The sequence below is a fragment of the Silene latifolia genome, chromosome 8 (assembly GCF_048544455.1).
Source record: "Silene latifolia isolate original U9 population chromosome 8, ASM4854445v1, whole genome shotgun sequence".
NCBI classification, from domain to species: Eukaryota; Viridiplantae; Streptophyta; class Magnoliopsida; order Caryophyllales; family Caryophyllaceae; genus Silene; species Silene latifolia.
In genome coordinates, this window is record NC_133533.1 from 23,678,477 (window position 1) to 23,703,829 (window position 25,353).

At 36.4% G+C, this 25,353-nt stretch overlaps 2 long non-coding RNA genes across 3 annotated transcripts; one reads left to right on the forward strand and one right to left on the reverse strand.

Moving 5' to 3' along the window:
* The first annotated feature begins 336 nt into the window (after window positions 1–336).
* Window positions 337–2,403, forward strand: LOC141594207 (uncharacterized). Of its 2 annotated transcripts, none has more exons than XR_012522061.1 (2): window positions 337–746; window positions 2,217–2,403. It is a non-coding gene; the product is annotated as an uncharacterized LOC141594207 (long non-coding RNA). The 2 variants fall into 2 exon arrangements; XR_012522062.1 differs by lacking the exon at window positions 337–746 and adding an exon at window positions 2,021–2,135.
* Window positions 2,404–10,826: 8,423 nt separating this feature from the next.
* On the reverse strand, window positions 10,827–12,161 carry LOC141594208 (uncharacterized). Its single transcript, XR_012522063.1, has 3 exons — window positions 11,972–12,161; window positions 11,805–11,872; window positions 10,827–10,992 (listed from the first exon to the last, which is right to left on the reverse strand). It is a non-coding gene; the product is annotated as an uncharacterized LOC141594208 (long non-coding RNA).
* Between the last annotated feature and the right edge of the window lie 13,192 nt (window positions 12,162–25,353).

The window sequence follows — 25,353 nt, forward strand, 5'->3', positions numbered from 1 at the left end:
GTTAATTAGAGAAAAGGTGGAGGGATTAATTTGTAGCCACATATTGACATCAAATCCTAACCTTCCATCGCTTTGATCCAATGGCCCTTAGAAAGACATGACCAAATATATATGGTGGCGCTAAGTTGATCTATTCTCTCTCTCTCTCTCTCTCTCTCTCTCTCTCTCTCTCTCTCTCTCTCTCTCTCTCTCTCTCTCTCTCTATATATATATATATATATATATATATATATATATATATATATATATATATATATATATATATATATATATATATATATATATATATATATATATATATATATATAGATTTAGGATCGGGTGAGAACAAACATTCGGTGAGAACGGTGAGAACGATCACCCACCATTAGATTAAAATAAATCCACTGGTCCTTATTTAATAAAAAAATCCCACCCAAGTGAACACACTCATCCTTCATTCTCTCTCACACCTAACAACCACCGACATATGGACTTCCGGTGACACCACCTTGACACTGTCGGCATCACCGGCGAACTGGCTATCTCACCGGCGATACCTTTGACCCCTCATGACCGACGCACCCCACACGACTATCTCCTTACACCGGCGGCAAACGACAAGTCTCCCGCAACAATTACGTCACCTTCTTGAGTTCGTCGATAACCCATTTCCTTTTGTACTCTCACTGCTCTTTCCTTCGTCGGACACCAATTATTAACATCTGCCAAATTCCTATGGTTACTCTCGCACATCATTGCCGAAGGTAACTCAGGCACACCTCTACCTGAACTCTTCTTCATTTGTTTCACATCTATTTTTAATGTATCTACACTAATATTTGATGTATCTAACCACTATTTTTATGTATCTTATCATAGATACACAAAATTACATACTAGATACATTAAAATTGGTTTGAGGTACATCAATTTAGAAACCGGAAACATTATTTTGTGTACCATAATTGTGCCGGCAACTAGATAAAGCTTGACGAATCACGTGGTTCTCCGGTAAGTCCATATCTGCGCTTAATTATCACACCAATTTTGTAGCAACAAATGGAAAACACAATTACTCAATTCTCACAAAAATTTACGAGATCATTCAAATTATAGCTGATAATCAACCCAGCAATTTAATTAACAATATCATGATCATCGACATTCATTGATTTAATTTGTATCATCGACACCATTGATACACACAATTAGTTTGTAGATACATTAAAATAGTTAGTAGATACAATAAAAATGGTTTGAAATACCTCACTTTAATTAGAAACCAAATACAGTAATTGGATTTCTGTCAAACTTTGTATTGATTTATAAAGAAAATGAAAAGAAACCAAATAGACTCCAAATACCACTTCTGTCAGGGGTCACCGGCGCATAACTGACAACCAAGCAAGATGCTGGCGTAACTCCGGTGATGGAAGATTCTCATAATCGTTGCTCGCCGACGTCATTCGTTATCGAAAAAATGAATTGTGTTGTTGTGAGTGGACCCATATCTATCACCACGCATGCGTCAACGTTATTGAGGAAACTCGCCGGAATCGTCTGAGTGGTCGATAATGGCTCGACGCCCCACCTGAATCAGAGCCATCCATGGTCGTCGTCACCTCGATGGACGAGAAAGGAGGATGAGGCGGCATTTGCGCAAGGGTTGGGTGCGGGTGTTAATTTCATGTGTCCGGCGATGTGGCTCTGTGCTCCGGCGGCGAGGTCGCCAGCGGCGAGAGTGTTTGTTTGTTGATGAAGGAGAACTTATTAATAAATGATAAGAATAAGTGAGTTAAAATGTAAGGTTAGAGTTTGTTGTGTGCACTTAGACACTTAGTTACACGCGATTTCTTAGTGGAATTTATATGTTTAATACGTTCACGAACGAATGATCGTTTCACAATGGATCTCACTCTATATATATATATATATATATATATATATATATATATATATATATATATATATATATATATTTGAGATCCTATTTAACTCCGCTCACATGGTAACCACGCTTAACGTCGGGTTTAACTTTTATACCGAATGTACAGAACTTTTATACCAAAGGTTCAGAACCTTTATACCAAAAGTTTACTGCCTTTCTACCTTTGGATTCATCAGGATTCCAGATTGCTTTTCCCTATTTTCAAGTGAGATTTAATTTTATTCTTCATTCATTTCTGGAATTGTATTCTTTTTCTTTTTTGATGAATTTGTTTGTTAATTGCAAGTGTTTGGGAGTTGATGATAAGGCAAGGGATGAATTGAAGGAGACGGCTGGATCTTCGTCGCAAATTAGTCATCATGTCGCTTCTGTATGTTTTTCTTTTTTGTTCCCTCTGTATCAATCATTTATCTTTGAGAATATGAAATGTAAACAAATGAATGAGATGGAAGGTGTAATTATTTTGTCAATTTTGTTTTTAACATGTTATTGTACCACAAACTTAATCTTCGATCGTTTTTTTTGGATCAGTGTTTTTAATTGCAGGGTCTTTACGTGTCTGATCTGTTAGTGTTGATCATTAGTTGGAACGGCTGACAGTGATGCCTATATGTTTAAATATGTCAAAAGGAATTATGGTATATTGACAAAGTTAAGAGTGAGTATTGGACTATGAAAATCCGTCCTTGAGGAGGCAATCAATTTGTTGATGGTTAGGCAGTTTAGATTAATATTGGGTTCGAAACCTGTGAACATTAAATTTGTCTTTGCGAGATTCCTGTACACCGAATGAAGGCAACCATCTTAATCCCAAAATGTACACACTGTATACTTGTGAGATCAATAGATTACATATTAATCCATATCTTTCGGATTACGATGTATTTTTTAATTGCATGCTATAATTGTTTGATATCAAGAATAGTTTAGTAAAGATCATCAAAATATAGAAGTGTAGATGAAGTATGATTTCAGTAAGTAATGTAGGTAACCCAATATCTTGTTTGTTCAACTTATCTTATCATAAATACTTGTTTAAGACGGTTTTACACAAGTCCATTGAAAATAAGAGGGCCAAATAAACCCATGTACCTTTGGTATAAAGGTTCTGAACCTTTGGTACAACTTTGTTCTACTTTTGGTACAAAAGTTCTGAACCTGAAGTTCTCACGGTTCTCATGGGAAAATGGTTCTCATAGGATCTCAACCCTATATATATATATATATATATATATATATATATATATATATATATATATATATATATAATATGTAATGATATTTAATTGTTAAATATGCATTAATATTATTAACAACATGTTACATGTCACACATTATATGACAAAATGACAATTGACAAAAATAAAATGGACTTCATATTATCTATATGGACCGGTTTTTTAGAGGTAATAAGGGTGAATTGGTTAATTGTTTTTAATTGTGCAAAACACAATGATTACTATTATAACCTATTCTACACCGTAATGCTTTTTGATAAGAACAACTATAAAAAGGAAAGAGGCATGCATTGGTCCTCTTGGACACTCCTTCCCCACCGGTTTTCCACCCCCTTTTTAGAGAATAAGAATTGTTCTTATTCACCAACAATTCATTCTATTCTTATTCTACTCTCACTTCTCTTAGCATCTCTCTAAAACAAGTTTTAGAAAATATTGTTTAAAAATCTTATATTTAGATTACTAAAGGTAGTAATAGAAATAATAATAAGATTAATTTTAAGGTCTCTAATTATATTTCTAGTTAATATATTAATTAGAATTAAGGGGTAGTCTTGGTGCAATTGAAAGGAGATTCTCACACTATTGAGACTAAGGGGATCATCCATTTACTTTGAACTCAAGAACAAGTTAAGAAAGATGTTTTTACTTGTGCCCTTAAAAACCGCTTTCATCATTGTAAGGAACCTTGTTCTTACTTTTCTATTTTATTATGTTATGCATGTATAAGATCAACATCTATTTTAATGAGTAATTTAGATCTAAAATTAAAGGAGTTTAATTATAGGGTTATAGAATCCTTTCAAGTGGTATCATGAGCTATGGTTGTTGCATGCATAATCGGTTTATAGTTTTTTCGAGTTAAATGTATAACATATAAAACTAGATTTTTTGTGATTTATTTTATATGGTCACGAAATTTTTGAATGTTATATATTATGGTCCTAAAATGAATTTAGGTCATGTTGATGATTTATGGTAATTTTTGGCTCATTCTAATGATTTTTAGTGATTTTATTACATTTTAATGTACAAAATGGTGTTTAAAATGCTAAAAATAGTTAAACTTTGTTTCTGACCTTGAAATTTTTATATGACCTCACATGCATATTTTACTTATTTTATATAAAATTTCGTATAAATTTGATTTATTTTGCATGATTTATAGTTTTTATGAGATAAAAATGACATAAATGGAGGTAAAATGGTTAAAATTAGTTAAACTTCGAAATAGACCATGAAATTTTAATATGGTGTCACATGCACGTTTTAATCACTGGTTGTGAAAGTTTAGATGAACTTGATTCATTTTGCATGATTTATGAATTTTTTAGTGTAAAAATGACATAAATAGTGACTATTTTAGCAAAAATAGCTAAAACAAATTACATGGCATGAGAAAATTATTTTGGTTGCATTATAATCCCACATATCAGATCTAAAGTTGGAACATTGATTGGATTAATTTTCATATGCTTTAGATGTTTTATTCGATAAAACTGATAAATAGCAACTATATTTTTCTCGAAATAAGTTCGAAAAATTTAACCTTAATTTTTGACATTATGAGTCCCATGGAATTTTTCCACAATGTTCAACAATTTAAAATTCAAATTTTGAAATTATTGTAATTTAATTTGGATTTATATCATAAAAGTTATGATTTTAAGGTAAAAAATGAGCATAAATGATATAACTGTGGGATTTATCTGTATGCATCCCTTTAATTTAAGGATTATAACGAATCATAAAGTGATGAATACTAGTCATAAAATTAAATTGCATAAACAAAAACATAAAGGATTAAGAAATAACCTTCGGTCCTAGCAAAAACGGCCTAAGAACAATACCAAAGTTGATATTCGCCTATCAGTTGCACCCAAGACGATATGAGAAATGCCCTTTGATTATGCTAGAATTGATCCAAAAATTAACAGATTAATTTTAGGTTTTTTTTGTGTTTTTCGTAGAGATGAGAGGCAAGGATTAGGTTAGAATGAATTAGGTTAAGAAAATTTATCCCCTTCCCCTTTAACCGTGTATGAGGAATAGATTAGGGTAGAATTTTCTCTTCCTAATATTCTCGGCCCATTTACCGAAATTAGGAGAGTTATTTCTCTTATTTTCGGTTATTCCAAAAATGTATAAAATGTGTAAATTGTCATCTAGTGAGGATCGAACCCATGACCTCTTGGTTTGAGTACCCTCACTATTACCATTATGACACATTCATCTTGTTGATATTAAATATAACCGATTACATTTAATTACGAATTAACAGATTAATTCATCCAAGCTAACATTACATACATTAAATTAAATATAACTTATTATATTCAATTTACGAATTGACAGTTAATTCGTCTCAACTAATATTATTTAATCTTCATTAAATAATTGTCTCATCAACACATTGACTAACTTTTTAGTCATATAAGGCATCGATGTGATTATATTTCTATAACCACATCTCTCAAACACATCCTATAGGTGTGACTTTTAGGGACCAGTTGATCACCGCCATCTGTATGATAATAACGTCAAACTTTCTAGCAAGCCAACCGTTATTAGGTAATCGTTAATCAACTGATAAAATACGAAATATACCTTTGTGAACCTGTAAGAGATTTACAATTGTTATCACACTAATTTGTGGAGGACACAAGCTCCAAAAAACTCTCACTTGTCCTCACAAGTGTATGTGCGATAACCGATTCTCATATCCTAAAATTTCTCCCACTCAATGTAAAACAATTTGCAAATCCGCATTCACAAAGGTCGTATTTTACAAGCGATCATTATCAAGAGTGGTTTCCCCGACTAGAGAGTAACTTAACTGATAAACGAATCAACATTCGAGCATGGCCATGCATTTAGTTACAACTCCTCGAGTGGCCCTGAGAAATAACTATACCTGATAAGGGTTGGATATTTTGCTCAACTCGAATCCTGCAGATGTAAGCACAGTATGAAATGACCCAGAAAAAAAATCTACTTAGCCTCCAGTTACGGCAGACAGTGAGAAAGAAACCAAAGTCACCCAAAAACTGCCTTAATCTCAAGAGACAGGTCGATATTCAAAAGAATCGACTCTAGGAACACAATGGATGTCCTATCCACGACCTGACACCGAATGTTTTAAACATTTAGGACTCCATTACGTTGTCACAAAAATTTGTCCTACGAGGTATCGTTATAATCTCGCATTTGTGATCGATCAGTCAACAGTTTGACTTATGGCTCGTTGAACCCACCATCAATCGACTGCACAATATAATAGCCGGAGTTATCAGCTCACATGGGCGATTACGGACCAAACAAATATAATGTAATTCAGTTCACTTTGTGGCGTTCAATGTTGTCAGTGCAATCCACATGAAAAACAAAATATTATAATAAAACGATGAAGTTATAAATAGTATATGAAAAAGATAATGTATCAAATCCATAATCGACTACTACAACTCAGGAACACGTTTAATTCCCATGGAAATAACGTGCCCTTCATGCTTATCATACTTGAATGGCTCAGTAGTAGAATCTGATACAACTTCCTGTTTGGAACTATTCCAGCTGACCGCAGCACCATTAAGAGTAAGAACGAATCTAGACTGATATTTCTAATCATCTCGATCCGTTTGGAAGCCAGCATCTGCGTAACCGGTTGCACATAGCTTAGTATCTCCTCCATAAGTCAATACCCAATCTTTAGTCCTACGTACATACATGGATTCTTTTGGTACCGACTCGTCATACTCAATGCATATGCCACGTCTGGACGTGTGCATATCATGGCATACATGATTGATCCTATAGCTGATGCATAAGGAACACGACTCATGCACTCAACCCCTTCAGGGAGTTGGTCATGCTGAACTTCTCAAGAATCTTATCCAAATAAGACTCCTGACTAAGTGATAACGTCCGTCGTGATCTATCTTGGTAGATACGGATTCCCAAAATGCGTTGTGCCTCACCCAGATCTTTCATCTGGAAATGGTTCTTCAACCATTCTTTAACCGAAGATAGTAGAGGAATGTCATTCCCAATCAAGAGTATGTCATCGACATACAATATCAAGAATACAATCTTGCTCCCACTCGACTTGATATATAAGCATGGTTCTTCGACCGATCGAGTGAAACCATACTCTTTTATCACCTGGTCGAAACGATGATTCCAACTCCGAGAAGCTTGCTTAAGTCCATAAATGGAACGCTTTAGCTTGCATACTTTCTTAGGATGTTCAGGATCTATGAAACCTTCGGGTTGAAACATGTACAACTCTTCCTCCAAATAACCGTTTAAGAAGGCGGTTTTCACATCTATTTGTCAAATTTCATAATCATGAAAAGCGGCAATCGCTAAGATTATCCGAATGGGACGTAGCATGACTACAGGTGCAAAAATCTCATCATAATGCAATCCGTGCACTTGAGTGAAACCTTTTGCCACTAGTCGTGCCTTATAGGTATCTGGGTGCGCGTCTACAGAATGCTTTATTTTGTAAAGCCATTTGCACTGTAGAGGTTTTACCTTATTAGGTAAATCAACTAGATCCCATACGTCATTCTCATACATGGAGTCCATCTCGGATTGCATGGCTTCGAGCCATAGCTTTGAGTCGTAACAGGCCATAGCACCTTTATAGGTAGCGGGTTCATTACTCTCTAGGAGTAAAACGTCATTCTCCTCGACCATACCAATGTATCTGTCCGGAGGATGAGAGACTCTACTCGACCTCCTAGGTTCCTCAAGAATATTAACCGTATCATCAGTTGGAGGAACAACTTCCTCCATCCGTTCCTCGGTTGTTGGTTCTGGAATCTCCGACAGCTCGAAGGTTCTATTACTCGTCTTGGTCTCGAGAAATTCTTTCTCTAAGAACGTCGCACTAGCCGCAACAAAAACTCGATGTTCGGTAGGCGAATAGAAGTAATGACCAAATGTTCCTTTTGGATAACCTATAAAGTATGTCTTGACCGATCGCGGGCCGAGCTTATCCTCGTGTCTCCACTTGACATAAGCCTCGTAGCCCCAAACCCGAATAAAGGACAAGTTAGGGACCGTTCCCTTCCACATTTCATATGGAGTCTTGTCGACAGTTTTAGTCGGACTTCGGTTAAGTATAAGAGCAGCTGACCACTACTACAAATACAGGCAACCACAACGGCCCTTTAACAACGCTTATTCACGAAAATCATCAAAACACGTTGTAGAATTTATTCCGTGAATTTTACCAAACTTAATTACAACGGTTATGTGTTGTTAACCGTTGTTATTGGTTTTAACAATGGGTCATACTTAAACAACCGTTGTTAATGAAAGAACTAATAACAACGGTTAATTTTAACCGTTGTTAATGGTTTGGCGCCAAATTAGTGAAAAGTAATCACAACGGTTATATTAGAACCCGTTTTTAATACGTTTTAACAACGGTTGTAGACTCAATAACCGTTGTTATTAATATTATGAAAATCTTAAGAACAACATATTGCTTTATTCTGCTATACGCTACAAACACAAACACAAGCTAATACTGCTACTATATCATCCTCCATTCCTCCCTGATCGTCTCTCTGTCTTCATCTCCGTCACTGTTGTCACGTCTTCTCTCCCTCATCGCGCGTGTTTATCAATCAGGTATATATATGTTTCTTAGCAACGCTTATAACTAGATATAGGATTTTTTGGGTTATTATCTAATTTGTTGATAATTTAGCTTAATTGCTTTTCTGAATTTCGTTTATTTGTTTGCCTATTATTGTATTTTCTGAATTAGTTGCCTATTATTACGAATGTAGAATAATGACTCGAACTTGGATGATTGATGCAAATATGAGTGACCGCACCTACAAGGATGGTTTAGCTGAATTTTATGAATTCGTTTCTGTGACACCCCCATTTATTGCGGAAAAATAAACACGTAATTCTACAGAAAAACTGACAGGATATGTTTGTAATAGGTTCAATTGGGTAAAAACCTGTAATTTTTAAAACCTGAACCTGTTATAAAGATATCCAAAAGGGAAGGTGTCAAACATGCAAGGTCCAAAATAAATCTCATGAATGAAACATCGCTAAAGTCGCGAAACAAAGTTTTACAAACCAAATATGAGAAAGGGAGACATATGTCCCTAAAATGTATGTGACAAAAAAGGGTTTAAGGGTCACAATGAAATAAAACCAGTCTAGGTCCCAAGGTTACTTTGCTCGCTAGCTCGTCCATGTACCCCATATATGCATCACCTACCTGTCAATCGCATTTTATACAAATACGAAAGCCACAGTCAGTGGGGAGTAACTCCGAGTTCTCCCAGCCACGAAATGTCATAATTAATATAACATGTAAACATAAGAATATGAATATGAATAACACATAGCCTTAGCATATAGATGCTAGACAATCGTGCTTATCATGTGAACAACAATATAACAACACATAGTCCTAGCATGTGAATACTAGACCGACTCATACTACCCTATCATGTGAATCAAATAACATCCGGGAATCCAAACTCTATCAACCATAGCCGGCTTGCATCTCACCTTCTATGATTCATAGAATCATCAAACAAGAAAGGGCAATATATCAAAGACAGGCATAAGTTCTTAGCACGGTCAATAGTCACTTTGTAACTCGAGTCTATACCACGAGGTAGGGAAGGTAATCGAACCGGTATCTTGGCTCAGCGGTTAATATTAATAAAACATGGCCAAGACACAACACAACCCTAGCCTAAAATCTCTTGAGACCTAGACATGCGGATACACACCACCGCACCCAAGACCCACAACTTTTTTTAAAACAATGAAGTGAGTACCCTTAGGAGTCCACCAAAGGGTTGGCTAGTACTTAAGCTGACCACTTACTAACAAAATAAGTAACGAGGTCATGCCCCAACTTGGATATAAATCCACTAGTCAGGAACACAGAGGCTATCAAGCAGTGAACATATACTCGTCAAAGACTATAAAGACCTATCTATGATGAAGGCCGAAATACTCACCTAGGACCTAGTCCCAGCTAGTCCCAGCTTGAATACTTTAGCCCACACCACACAAGACAAGTAAGACACCCACTTAACCCTAAGTGGCAAAGAGTCTAACTTACCAACATAAATGCTAACATTCTATCATGTGAAAGGCTATATAAATGTCTATTCAGCAGATAAACCAGCAGAATCCTCAGTACCAATTTCCAATTCTAACAATATTAAGCATATTAAAGGCTTCGGGGAATCTAGGGCCGTTTTTACAATATAAGAAACTACTTAAATTCAACTAACTACACATGTGAAATAGAGATATAATAAATGGCCTAAAACAAGAAAAAGGCCGATTATCCAATTCATATAAAATTTCATCCAAAGCATCCAACAACCAACATGTGAAATGATAATTACAAATATCAAGGCATAACATAAAACATCCAATCTCACCTCAAAGACAAACCCTCGACCCGAGTCCCGCGACGGGTCATCGGTCAAATCGAGGCTGACTGGTTTAAACCTAGTTTGACCAAACTCGTTCGGTCAACTCGGCCCACTCGAGTCTTGGCCTCGCTTTGGCCCAAATTACAAATTTTATCGCAATATTATTCTCATGCTATTTCTAATTTCTATCATGTGAAAAACGAAAGTAACACATTATCAATCACCTAAACACTTAACAAACAACAGGCACACATTAACTACTAATGTGACATTAATTCGTCGAGTAACTCGGAATAGTTACCTTACGCTAGCAAAGAGACAAGTAAAAACTTGAGAAAGCTTCTAAAACCCCAAAATTACTCTTCATCTTCAACCCCATATGAGCCACCTAAAATAATTATGTGAAAGGACGATATTAACGAATTATCTTTATATAAAATATGAGACGTAAATTAATTTAATTATATTTTAAATAAACCAAACTCGCGACTTAGCCAGGCCACGGCCAGGCCACTGCCAGCTGCTGCTAGGCTACAACAGGCCACGGCCAGGCTACAGCAGGCCACGGCCAACCTTATAAAAGTCACTCTCGTCCCAAAAATTAATTCAATCTCAACTCTCTACCCCATCTCTCTCATTACTCCGTCCTACTCATTACTCCGTCTCATAAAATAATACTCCATAGTAACCAGATTTTCATCTCAATTTCAATATCAATTTTGCCAAAGGCTCAAAGAACCGTGCTCAACACTTAGAGTAAAACTCTAAGCTACTCACCCACGAGTCGAGGTCAAAGAAAACGACAATTTGAATATAAAACCAAAAATTCGAAATAGTTGAAGCTACTTTATCCGTTGTCAAACTTCTCATACTCAAACTTAATTAATCCAACCACTATCAACAAGTTCTATCTAAATCCTCCATCTCCTGTACTTTCCAAAATATGATACCACCCGCACATGTATTTAGATTTCAGATCATCCATTTAATACCCAACCTTAATTGACGTAATCACGAGAATATATTTGTGCATTAGCTACTTTATCATATCGCACACACAAATCATTGTTATCTTGGTAACTAAACTATTATCCTCTTATACAATTTTCTCGACCCATCTCACAAATAATAAAATTAACTTAACAATAGGAAATATAATAGCTAGTATTATAAATAATTCGAGTAACCTATCACCGTTACCTTAAACGCTCCTTATTCTTCGAATAAATGGTCCACAAGGCACGAGCCTCACCCCGGGTCTTCGAATCCTTCATAAAAGGGCAAGAAAACGGAATAAAGAAGCTAAAAGACGACACTTTTATAAGACGGCGAAAGACGAAACCACTACAAAAAGGAGACTTTCTTACCTTAAAAGGAGGAGGAAGGAAAGGGGAAGAGAATGGTACAAAAATTATGGAATTTGGTTGAGAATGGAGGCGGGATCTGGGGTTTGAACGATGGGAAATGGCGTACGGAGGAGCTGTTGTTTCAATGTTGTTGTTGTCTGTTGTTTGCTGGTAGAACGAAAAAGAAAGGAAAAGAGGAGGGAGGTGTGGGGTGTCACGCATGATCAACCACAACAATAATAATGTAATAATAATAATAATAATAATAATAATCATGAAACACCAGCTAGCTTGCTAGCTACTAATTATACGTATGTTTCTTCATCGTTAAGTACTTTCGTTCGTTTTTAAAACCGCCTCGAGTTAATAAAATCGGTTTTTAGTAAAAGTTTCAGTAATAAAACGGAATTAATAATAAATAAATTTAATGAGTGAAAATAAAATAAACTCAGCTAGTTAACGGAAATAATACGATATCAGCTTGAATCGGAATTATTAGCGATTTTTACGAAACTAACGGATATTAATAAAAATTGCTATTTTAGTGAAATAAGCTCAAAATAGCTAATTGGACGGTTTTGTTCCCAAAATCCATCTCGGGTTCACTTAAAACAACTTTCATAAGGACTCGTAAAGAAACGAAAATTATTAAATAAATAAACTCGAACTAATTTCAATAAACTTGAACTAACTTTCAATAAACTTATTAATGATTATTAAAATTAACGTATCGAATTATGATGAAATTAATTAATTAGCTGAGAAAATAAATATATAAATCGTTAACCAACGTAATTAAATATAAAGTAGCAATTAAAAGAATTTTATCCAACTTAATAAAATACGGGGTGTTACAGTTTCGAACAATTTGAAAGGTTCTTCTAGTATTGCATGTCCTTGTGAAAGATGTGGTAATATTAGTTATATGGCTTTTCCGGACGTTAAAATACACCTAGAAAAGTGGAGATTTAGTCGATCCTATACACTTTGGATTTTTCATGGGGAATCATTAGAGGAAGAGAATAACTCTGAAGAAGATGATGTTGAGGTACACGAAAGGCTAAGCGATGATCCCGAGTTTGCCGAGTTTTTGAGTTGGAAGTAGAGAAGTTGAATGTTGGGTCTATAGATAATGAAGAGAATGATGATGAGTCCATTGCTTTTGAAGATGTAGGTGATGACACTAGTAATTGGGATGACCTTAACAACATGTATGAGAAGTTGTGTGAGTCTGAAGCACCTCTGTATCCTGGTTGTAAGTTCACAAAAATGTCAGCTGTGGTGAAGTTGTATAATATCAAGGGGGCAAATGGGGTGAGTGACACGTGTTTCACTAGTTTTTTAGCCTTGATAAAGGAGTTGCTTCCTGATGGTAATGTTCTACCTGTTAAGACATATGAGGCGAAAAAACTAATAAGAGGAGTGGGTATGAAATATGAGAAAATACATGCATGTCCAAATGATTGCATATTGTATCGGAAATTATATCAAAACTTAACCAATTGCCCTAAATGTTTGGAGTGACGTTATAAGGATAAGGAAGGGATCCCGGCTAAGGTGTTGTGGTATTTTCCATTGATACCAAGAGTCATAAGGATTTATGCGAATCCCGATGATGCAAAAATGTTAACTTGGCATGAAACAGGAAGAATAAATGATGGAAAGCTAAGACACCCGGCAGATGGGAAGCAATGGAAATCGTTCGACGCTAAGTATCCCGAGTTCGGCAATGAACCTAGAAACTTACGTCTAGCGCCGTCCCATCGATGGAATGAACCCACACGGAAACATGAGTAGCCAACATAGTACTTGGCCAGTAGTGTTGGCTATTTATAACTTACCTCCATATGTGTGCATGAAAAGAAAGTATTTGATGTTGTCGTTGTTAATTTCCGGCCCTAAACAACCTGGAAATGATATAGATGTATATTTGGAACCTCTTCTAGATGATTTGCGATTCTTGTGGGATAGTGGGATAGAAGTATTTGATGCATATAAGAACGAAACTTTCAATTTGAGAGCGATGTTATTGTGTACAATAACCGACTATCCGGCTTATGGCGACCTTTCGGGCACACACAGTTCATGGGAAAGAGGCTTGTCCATTGTGTGGGGAGGATATCGAGTCCGAATACTTGAAGTCTTCTCGTAAGTATGTGTATATGGGAAATAGGAGGTTCTTGTCTCATGACCATTGTTATCGCAAGATGCAGAAAGCATTCAATGGAAGACAAGAACTTCGTCAACCTCCTAGAATTTTGAGTGGGCATGAAGTTTATCAGAAAGTAAAGCATATTGAGATAGATTATGGGAAGAAGAGCGGCTCTAAATTGTCTACTCGTGGGTATAAGAAAAGATCCATATTTTTTGATAAACTTCCATATTGGCCTGACGACGGAGGTCGCATTGCCTCGATTTCATGCACATTGAGAAAAATGTCCGTGATAATATTATCAATACCCTTCTGAATGTTCCTGGTAAAACAAAGGATAACGCCGCAGCTAGGGAAGATATGAAAATGATGGGTATTAGGCTAGAGTTGGCACCACAGAAGAGAGGTAATCGTACATTTTTACCGCCAGCAGCTTTTACCCTTTCACGGAATGAGAGAAAAGAGTTCTGTGCATGCTTGAATGGAATTAAAGTGCCACATGGTTATTCGTCGAACATCAAAAGCCTAGTGTCGATGCAAGACCTAAAACTCATCGGGTTAAAGTCACGTGATTGTCACACTTTGATGCAACAATTACTACCTGTGGCTATTCGTTCCATTTTACCTGAAAAGGTAAGATATGCTATAACTAGATTCTGTCTCTTCTTCCAGTCCATATGCGAGAAAGTCATCGATCCCGATGACGCGGATTCATTGCAGGACCTCGTTGTAACCTCTCTTTGTCAGTTGGAAATGTATTTTCCACCCTCTTTCTTCACTATCATGATTCATCTGACCATTCACTTGGTTAGGGAGATTTTGTACCTTGGGCCCGTGTACTTGAGATACCAGTATCCTTTCGAAAGATTGATGAAAGTCTACAAGGACTATACATCTAATCGGTATCGTCCGAAAGGTTGTATTGCTGAACGCGCTATTTTAGACGAAGCTCTTTCATATTGTTACGCTCATCTCTCCCCTGAGGAGTTGATTGGCGTTCCTAAGAATCGTCATAGTGACTGGATGACCGGAAAAGGTATTAGGGGCCGGGTTGAAAAAATTGTGACACGTGAAATGTTGCATTTAGCACACATGTATGTGCTAAACAACGAAGATGAGGTGCAACCTTATATTCAACAACACAAAGATGAGCTCAAATACGATCACCAAAACAAGACCGAGAAGTGGATTGCGAACGAGCATACGAAGACGTTTCCAGAGTGGTTTAGGAATATTGTCTTACAAATGTACTTGATCAAACCGGTGATGACATCTCTCCTAGGTTACTACGTCTTGGTTTAGGTCCAAATGCCAGGGTCACCTTTTACAACAGTTTTGCCATTAGTGGATATACTTTTTACACCCGCGAGCAAGATGAGGTGAGCACAATGCAAAATAGTGGTGTGAGTTCTGAATTTGAGGCAATGCACTTTGCTACTTCAAAAGATAAAAAGCCTATTTGGGGAAAATGCCTTTATTATGGTGTTATTCAAGAAATATTGGTACTAGATTACATTGATTTCACAATGCCTTTGTTTCGATGTAACTAGGTTGATAACAACATCCATTGTGTCTGAACGGATAAGATGGGATTTACGTTGGTCAATCTGGGTAAGGTTGGCAATAATAAGGATGATCCTTTCATTATGGCATCCCAAGCTAAACAAGTGTTCTATGTCACCGATCCTATGGATAAGAAGTGGTCTGTTGTACTGTCTATAAGGAAAAGAAGGAATAGTCCATCCGATAATGATGATGATGATCAGGATGTTGTTTTTGAGGGAATGGATCAGTCTACCACTGTATCTTATTTCGACGATGTTGACACTAATCATGAGGACACTGAAAGCATCTATATGCGTGATGACCATGGTGAAGGTATTTGGGTTAACGAAGAAACTATGACATCCAAGAAACGTCCCCGATCCTGAGATAGTTCATCAGGACACATACAGTATGCGTGCATGCTGGTGTAAGTTGTCTTATTTTCTTGATCTTATTATTAGATGTGGATGCTGGTGTTGAAATTGCTGAATAATGTTGCAGTATGTATTGTTACAGGTTTGGACTGTAATGGAATTACAGTAATTTTAAAAAAAAAAAGAGGTTCAACAATAACAACGGTTATATTTAAATTACCCGTTGTTAATACTTTCAACAACGGGTGTAGTACCTCTACCCGTTGTCAATTTTTTTTTTGACATATTTCATTTTGGCGCAAATTTGGTGAAAATATATTACAACGGGTATATTTTAACCGTTGTAATAAACTTTTGACAACGGTTTACTTTTATTGACCCGTTGTTATTAACATATAACAACGGTTCTTCTTTGAGCACCCGTTGTCAATAGTTTGTCTTAATAAAAAACGAATATAGAAACCCATACAAAGATGCCATACACAAACACACACAACATTATTATTAGTTCAACCGTTGGTATCCCTGAGTTAATTCTTCTCTCTTCCTCGCTTTTTACATTCTCGCCGCCGCCCGCCCGATTTCGAAGCCCGATTCCGTTGCCTTCCCTTATCATTCGCTCGTTCTCTTTATCATCATCATCAACAGGTATGTTCACTTTAATTTTGTGTTTCGTCATTAGGGTTTTAAGACGATCATCTTGTTTCTTTTTCATGCATCTGTTTGTTTTTCGTCTTCTTTGTTATCTTTATCATCCCGCATCATCTACTTTACTCCTCTTATCAGGGTTTAGGATTTTAGAAGCTCAATCTGTTGTTTTAAATTTTCATTCCTATTAGGGTTTAGGGTTTTAGATAATACTCTGCATGTACGTTGTTAAGTTGTTCATTTCATATATCATTCATATTTGGGTTTTAGGATTATCATGGGTGAAAAACGTAAAAGAAGTCAAAAGAATAATGAGCCTGGTGATAATAAGCCTGGTGAGAGGGGTGCTATGAAGTGCAAGAAAGTCCTTGCAGCTATAGCCGCTAAAACCGTTGCCCAAATAACATGGAGTGAGATGGGTTTCCCTCTTTGGTCCAAATGCGGGTCTTTTCTCCGATTGAATTGGTGCTTGCACAAGACAGTTTGTGCCTATCCATTTAGATGATGTTAGAACTTTGAATCCAAAATTGGCGGAGTTATACTTGGCTCGTGTAAAGGAAGGCTTTATTATACCCGATAAAAGCCATGATGAGTATTTAATGCATAAGGCCGCGGATGTCCACAGCGGTGGAAGTGTGGCGTTGCTAGGGATTGGTTGTATGTGGACAAGGCAACGGGGAGATGCGTAAGAGCCCACCGGAAAACAAGTGTCCCACCATCAAGCAGGAAGAATGGGATCTTTTCAAAAAGATGAGAACTACTGAGAAGTTTCAGGTTAAATATCCTCGCCTTTTAACGATTTACCTATCATTTTTTTAATTAATGAGTCCTTTATATAATCTTTTTATTATCTCATCTACTTGCGCTTTTATATAATTATTTGAAGGCCGTTAGCAAAAGAAATCGTGCTAACATTTCATGCAAGAAGGGGAAATTCTATGGTTCTCGAGGCGGTTACAGAAAGATAGAAGAGGACCTCGTAAGTAGCATGCATTATTGCCCTGTGAGACTTTATTTTTTTAATCACACTTGGACTTGCATTGATACACATTTACGTGTATAAATGTTACCATGTTAATGTGTAGGTGGCAAAGGGAGTGAAAGAGGTGGATCGGCATGTAACTTATAAACATGGGCACACGCCTAAAGGATCCCGGTCGCCGCATGACAAATACGATGTGGAAGTTTTGGCCAACATAGTAAGCATTATTTTATTAAGACGAGTTCATTACTAACTTTATTATTTTAGTCACAAATATAATTTGAAGTTTATTTAATATATTATAGAATAACGTATTGAAAGAGGTAGAAGAAGGGAAATTCACTCCCAGTGGTCGTAATGACGTTCTTGCTAGAGCGATCGGCCGACCCGAACATCCAGGTCGTTTGAGGGGCGTCCCGTTACAGGTTGGAGTAACGAAATATTATGGGAAAACTGCCCAGATAAAGAAGAAAAGGAAGACTAAGTCCGAAAAGGCCGACATGGTAACATTTATTCTATTATTTTCATTTAAGTTCAATTCACATGTTATTGTTGGGATAAAAATTTGCCGACACATTACATTCTTGGCAAGCGACTTGATTAATGGCATCCGTACTACTAAAGCCGAATGTCGGAGGTAAGCCGTCCAAGAAGAAGTGAAGATGATGGAGGATGTCATTTCTAAAGGGGGTAATAATAAGGTACAACAGATTGGTCAAGAGGCCGCTACTACCTTGGCAATACATGAGAAGGAAGTATCGGTCAACGAGATTCAGAAAGATCGGGTACCTAATAATGCTTCCAAGTTGTAACAACTAAAGCCGATCGTGTACCTAATACTTCCTTATTTTTCTTTTTTTTTTTTTGGGTGAGATCGGGGGGGTGTGTTCACCGCCAACTTCCGACATGGTGCCATTGAATTGGTTAATTTTATTAGGTAAATAATGGGTCTGAAAAGGAGATGCAACTTGATGAGAAGACGGTGATGGAAAAAAAAGATACATCCCCTTCAAGTCGGTTCCTGTTTTTCAGAAGGTATGCATGAAGTGTTTAATTAGTTAAATTTATATGAATGTTGAAGTTTGTGCAAAAATCGGCCCGAGACAGTAAAGCGTTTTTGCAAAGATATAATAATGTATGTGTATATTCTTCAGCCCGTAAACAAGAGGCCGCTTATTCTGTCGACCCTAATAGAATCGAAAAGCCACATGTGCGTGTTGGCGGGGGTCTCGTAGAAAACAAATCAGCAGCAATGAAATCGTAGTTCATGGCGAAAAACTTTTGCCGAATCATAGAATAGTAGAGATAACTACCAGTCATTCCAGGCCATGAAAACTTTCAACCTCGTCCCGATTCGTGACGACATTACCATTCTGGGAGATGCGCTTGGAAGTTTCATCCAATTGCCTGATACTCACATCTACTTGGCGAAGATATCTCCGCCGCCTGAGCAGCGGAAAGCAGTTGGGGTTAGAAGAAATACCTTTATATATATATATATATATATGTTACATTTTTAATTGTTGAATGTTTTTAAATGTTAAATTTATATGTTATTTTTTTTTTGTAGGGAACAAAAAAGGCGGCTTTGGCGGATAAGCCTAAGTCCACAGACATGCCAGCGACCTCGACTTCACAACAACTTGATGAGGTATGTATTTAATTAACTTCTCCATTTTTTTAAAAATTAACCTCGCTCCCTTTATTTATATTTTGTCTGTATTTATAAAAAGCATGGTAATTTTGTGTAGGGGACAAAATCAAAGACTCATTCTTTCCCGGACCTGAAAGTTAGGACTTTAAACTCCAGACAATATAAAGGGAAGGATTACATTCAAAAAGTAAGAACGGTGACGATGATGAGATCGCATGAGGAGGTCCATCGCATAGCCACCGAGCAAGTGATAGTTATTCCGCTCGAGGAGGATATTCTAGGGGCTGAGCGCCAAGCGCTTATATCATGGGATCTGCTAGCCGTATGGGCTGGCCTAGACCAGATTGATATATCACACATATTTGTTTGGATGAAGTAAGTTTCTTAATAAATAATTTCATAGTCTAATATTCTGACTACTAGATAGTGTTTTAAATACCGGAATTAATACCGTAATAATGTAGGATATTGAAATTGAGAGTGATCCCCGAGAAGAATATTCCATCTGATCTATACGGATTCCTGTGCCCCTATGTTTTATCTTTATTTATTCCGGATTTCTCGTTCGAACAACGGGTAGATTATATTGCTCAAAGAATTGGCGACAACCAAGAAGTCGATTTTTGGCGCTTATAATGAAAAAGGGTAATAAACAAATTAATATTACGTTTCCCCCTACAATTGCATTTTCATACCTAATATATGTACTTGTTAATAATGATGATGTCTCTTGATGTAGGACTCATTGGGTGCTAGCAGCCATCATGCCGACAAGGAATAAAGTTTTCTGGTTGGACTCTTTACATCATCAACCAAGCGAGACTTTTAAGCACTTGATTAATATGTAAGTTTATAATACTGATTTATTTATAATAACATTTTCATTTTTTTTTATAGAAAAAAGTTCTTTCATATTTTTGCCCCTAAAAAATTAGTTTCGCCTCCTTTTTTATTTTTTAAAAAAGGGCCTTTAAGAAGAAAAGAGCAAACGCGAGGATCAACCCACGGAAGATTCTGATGTTGGCCCCGATTTTATTACGATAACAGGGGTACGTGCTCAAATACAATAACATTAAGTGCAAAATCTGTGTTTAATACTAATACAATACCTAAAGTTCAAGATTCTGATGTGAGCCTTCTCTCGTCTGTTTTTTTTATGTAATAATAGGCCCCTCGCCAGCCAGATAGCATACAATGTGGATACTACGCTTGTCGGTTCATGTTGGAGATTATTAGGCGAAGATATCTCGTTATTCCAGACAAGGTTAGTAATAATTTAAACATGTGTTTATTACTTTTTTTAAATTAGAGCTAATGTTGTCTTGCTTTCGCTATATATACCATGATGTTGCTAATGTTGTCTTGCTTTTCGCTATATATACCATAATGTCTTCTCTTTGTTTTTTCCGCAATATGCAATCAACCCGTCACAACAGATTGAGCAAGACTCAAGTGTAGATATAGACGAGGTAAGAGACATGTGGGGCAACTACGTCTTAGAATATATTTAGAAATGCATGATACTCAGAGTTTAGATCAACTTATTAGTAAATTTTTTGTTGAAGTTAGGGAATGATTAGTTCATGTAAATTCAACTCCTTGTAAGTATATATATATATGATGCAGCTGCTGTTGTGGTTGAATTGAATCTATTGAGTTTCGATGAACCCATTTGTGATTTATGTCTTTGGTATATGGTGTCCGACATATGCAGGTTTTTGAATGGCATGAAACAAATTTATTTTTTCAAAACATTAGGAGTTTAATTTGTAATAAAAACGGTTACTAAAAAAAAACCGTTGTGAATACCTTTCACTACGGTTAATAAAAATAACACCGTTGTGAATGACATTCACAAATACCCGCGCATAATATTCAACAACGGGTATTAAACAAAGAACCGTTGTTAAAAGTCTTCACAATTTTGGAGGTAAAATTACACCAACGGGTATTAAACATAGAACCGTTGTTACAAAAAATTTCAACAACGGGTATGTACCATAAACCCGTTGTCAAAAGACTTCACAATTTTGGAGGGAAAGTTACAACAACGGTTATACATACGACAACCGTTGTTATATTATTTCCTCCAAAATTTTGAAACACTTTCCACAACGGAGAACACCCAACAACAACGGCTTTTAACCGTGGTGAATACTTTAGACAACGGTTTCACTAAATAAGCAAACCGTTGTAAATACCTTCTACAACGGCCGCTTTAACAACGTCCGCTTTTTTATTTTACAACGGTTTTTACCCGTTGTTATAGGCTGTATCTGTAGTAGTGGACAAAAGAGAAAAACCCCATAATGAATCAGGCACTACCGTGTGACTCATCATGGATCGAACCATATCAAGTAAGGTTCGATTTCTCTGTTTGGACACATCATTTAATTGAGGTGTTCCTGGTGGAGTTAACTGTAGAACGATTCCACAGTCTTTAAGGTGTTGATCAAACTCATTTGAAAGATATTCGCCACCCCGATCTGAACGGAGTGCTTTATCCTTTCTACCCAGTTGGTTATGTACCCTGTTCTGGTATTCCTTGAATTTTTCAAAGGACTCACTTTTATGCTTCATTAAGTAGACATATCCGTATCTACTTAAATCGTCCGTGAAAGTGATAAAATATCTATTGCCATCTCTAGCGATAATTGACATAGGTCCACATACGTCAGTATGTATGAGTCCTAATAGGTCACTAGCGCGCATTCCAACACCTTTGAAGGAAATTCGAGTCATCTTGCCAATGAGAAATGATTCACACGTGCCATATATAGAAAAATCGAATGCAGGAATAGTCCCATTATCGACGAGTTTCTTCACGCGTTTCTCATTTATGTGTCCCATTCGACAATGCCATAGATAGGTTTGATCTTTGTCACCAACCTTTAACTTCTTATTATTCATGTGTAATACTTCCGTGGTTTGATCTAAGATGTAAATTCCATTCATGGAAACTGCTTTACCATAAATCATTTCATTGAAAGAGAAAATACAGCTATTATCCTTTATTGAAAATGCAAAATCGTCTTTAGCAAGTACGGAAACAGAAATAATGTTCTTAGACAAACTGGGTACATAGTAACAGTTATTTAAAAATAACTCAAAACCACTAGGGAGTTGGATTACATATGTTCCCTTCGAGACAACAAAGAACTCGTGCTCCATTCCCGACTCGCAGTCCACATCACCTTTTTCGAGAGGTATGATGTTCTTTAGGCCCCGCAAATGATTACCTGAGATGAGAACCACAACCAAAGTATCAAGTACCCAAGTTCCAAACTTGCATGGTTAATCTCAATCATATAAATATAAGATGACATACCAACAGAACGACGCGGCTGCTTTGATGTCCTCACGGTACACGGGACAGTTCCTCCTCCAATGTCCAGTCTTGTGACAATGGTGGCACTCAATGTCACCGCCCTTGCTCTTTGCCTTGCCCTGTGAGCCACTAGTCTCACCGGGCCCACTCTTACCGTTTCCTGGCTTTTTAAACTTTGGCTTAGCTACAGCTAGATCGCCACGAGCCTTGCCCTTACCTTTACCCTTGTTGGAAATCATGAAAACATCCTGCTTCATGCTCCCACTCAATTTCATATCCTTCTCGGTCTGTACGAGAAGGGAGTGTAGCTCATGAGGACTCTTTTTCAAGTCATTCATGTAGTAGTTCGCCCTGAAAAGGGCAAAACCATCATGAAGAGAATGAAGCATTCGGTCAATGACAATGCTCTCACTGATTTTGCAATCAAGAGCCTCCAGCTTCTCGACATTCTCAATCATGTGAAGAATGTGTGGGCTAATCGGTTGGCCCTTCTGGAGTTTCGCATCAAATAAGCGGCAGGTATGCTCATATGTAACGATTCTCGGTGCTTTTGAGAACTCGTTAGTGAGCGTGGTGAAAATCTTGTTCGCACCTTGGGCAATGAAGCGTCTCTGCAAATTGGTTTCCATTGCAAAGATGAGTACGTACTTTATCGCACCCGCTTCCATAACGAAGTCACTATAAGCGAGTGACTCGTTGACTCCTGCATTGGGGCCTGGGTTTACCGGTATTGGCTCAGTTAAGTACCTTGGCTTACCGTCAGCAATGGCAGCATTCCGTAGTGCTGCCTCCCAGTCCGCAAAGTTGGACCCATCGTTTTTCAGACGTGTGAACTGATTCAATTGGTCCATGAATATTTTCAGCCAGGACTCGCGTCCAAGTGTGGCACTAGGCATTTGGATTGCGTTATTTCCAGACATTTTGTTGTAACAGTAAAATAAACGTGTTCTACACTGCGAAAAGAAGAATAAATAATAAGCATGTGCATCGTTTATATTTTTAAGTCTAATGAACTACTGTCATAACGCGAAGACTCAAAACATTTATACAATTGACCTCCCTCAAGAATTATATAAATGATCCCAAGACTCAATTCTCTGTAAATTGATAAGCTAACCTTTTAGCTAATTCTACCGTTAGAATTCTTGGTCGATAAATTTCTGTAAATTCTATCTTTAGTCCATCATAATCACGAGAAACTCTTCGGACTATGATGTTTAGGTAAACTAAGTCAACACATCTACTTACCCAACGTAGAAGGGGTCATATTATTCCTACCGACGAAGAAGGAATTCATAGTTGTTTGCCCTTATAAAGACTAGTCTCAATTTCGTTTTAGAGGAAGATCCCATCAACTTTATTTTAACTCATTTTAAGTGAACTAATATCTAGCATGCGTGAATGAATAAACTAAGGTGATGGCTTAAAAACATGTGACATCTGTATGTCTATGAAAACTAACATACAACCTATATGTGTCAATTTTCATGCATTTTAGTAGGTGGTTTGGTTTTAGGCGGAATATGATGCATAAACTATCATGTGAATGAAAAGCAATAAGAATGAAAAAACCTATCCTATCAAAATGAACATTAAATACAAGTTTGAAATCCATCCTTGGACCCGAGAAGCTTGTCTCGATGTTCCATCTTGATCCATGTAGCGGGAGTGAGCTCCAATCTCCATCTTTAGTCTTCTTCGAAAAATATAATAAATAAATTTACATAATAAACCTATTTATTACATTCTAATTTCAAAACCCAAAACTAAAGAAAAATAAAGGAGATTCGAGATCTCATAATTACATAAAAATTATGTTTCCTTCATTACGAAAACATAATTAAATAAGGCCACACTAAGTATTACAAATTACAACCGATTGCAAAAAAATACGTAAATAAATTCATTCAACGATTCATTCAACAAAAAAAAAAGCATCAACTAAAAATAAATTAAACATACATGACACAATTCCTTAATTATGTTGATTAATTTTATCCAAACCACCTATTTAAATCAAATTAAGTGACAATTCCTCAATTAATCACATTAAATTTAATCTTAATTCATATTAAACTTGTAATATGAATTTAATCCATCAAATTTTAAACTGCTTTAAAATAATATGGTATCTTTAAATTGTGAACCGTTTCACAATAACTAATTGGCCAAAACAAACAAAAAAAACAAAATCCTTTATTTTTTTTTATATGTCTCGGCTAAACCAAGGAAAAAAAACAAAACAAGCCTTTTTTTTCTTTTTCGGCAAAAACAGCAAAAAACAATAAAAACAGTCCGTTTCTTATATTGTACAGGGTTTTATCTGTAAAAACCGAAACAAGACAATTTTTTTTTTTTTAAAAAAAAAAAAAAATCCTCTATGAACAGTAACGTGACGTGAACAGTAACAGGGAAAAAAAAAACTCACTTTTCTCGGATGCTTTTCAAATCGGCATAAAAAAAACAACCGCAAAAAATTTTAATCGGTTTTTCAGGAAAAACCGAAAGAGGAAAAAAAAAAGATTTTTTTTTTATTATTATTTTTTTTTTTTAAAAAAAAATACTGGTCATCCGTGATCAGTAACAGAAACAGAAAAAAAATCCCACGGCTCAAAAAAAATTCCAGCCGATTATATTTTTTTCCGCAAACCCTAATTATTGTTTACAAACAATTTTACGAGAATCATCAAAATTAAAATTCGTGGCCTTGGCTCTGATAC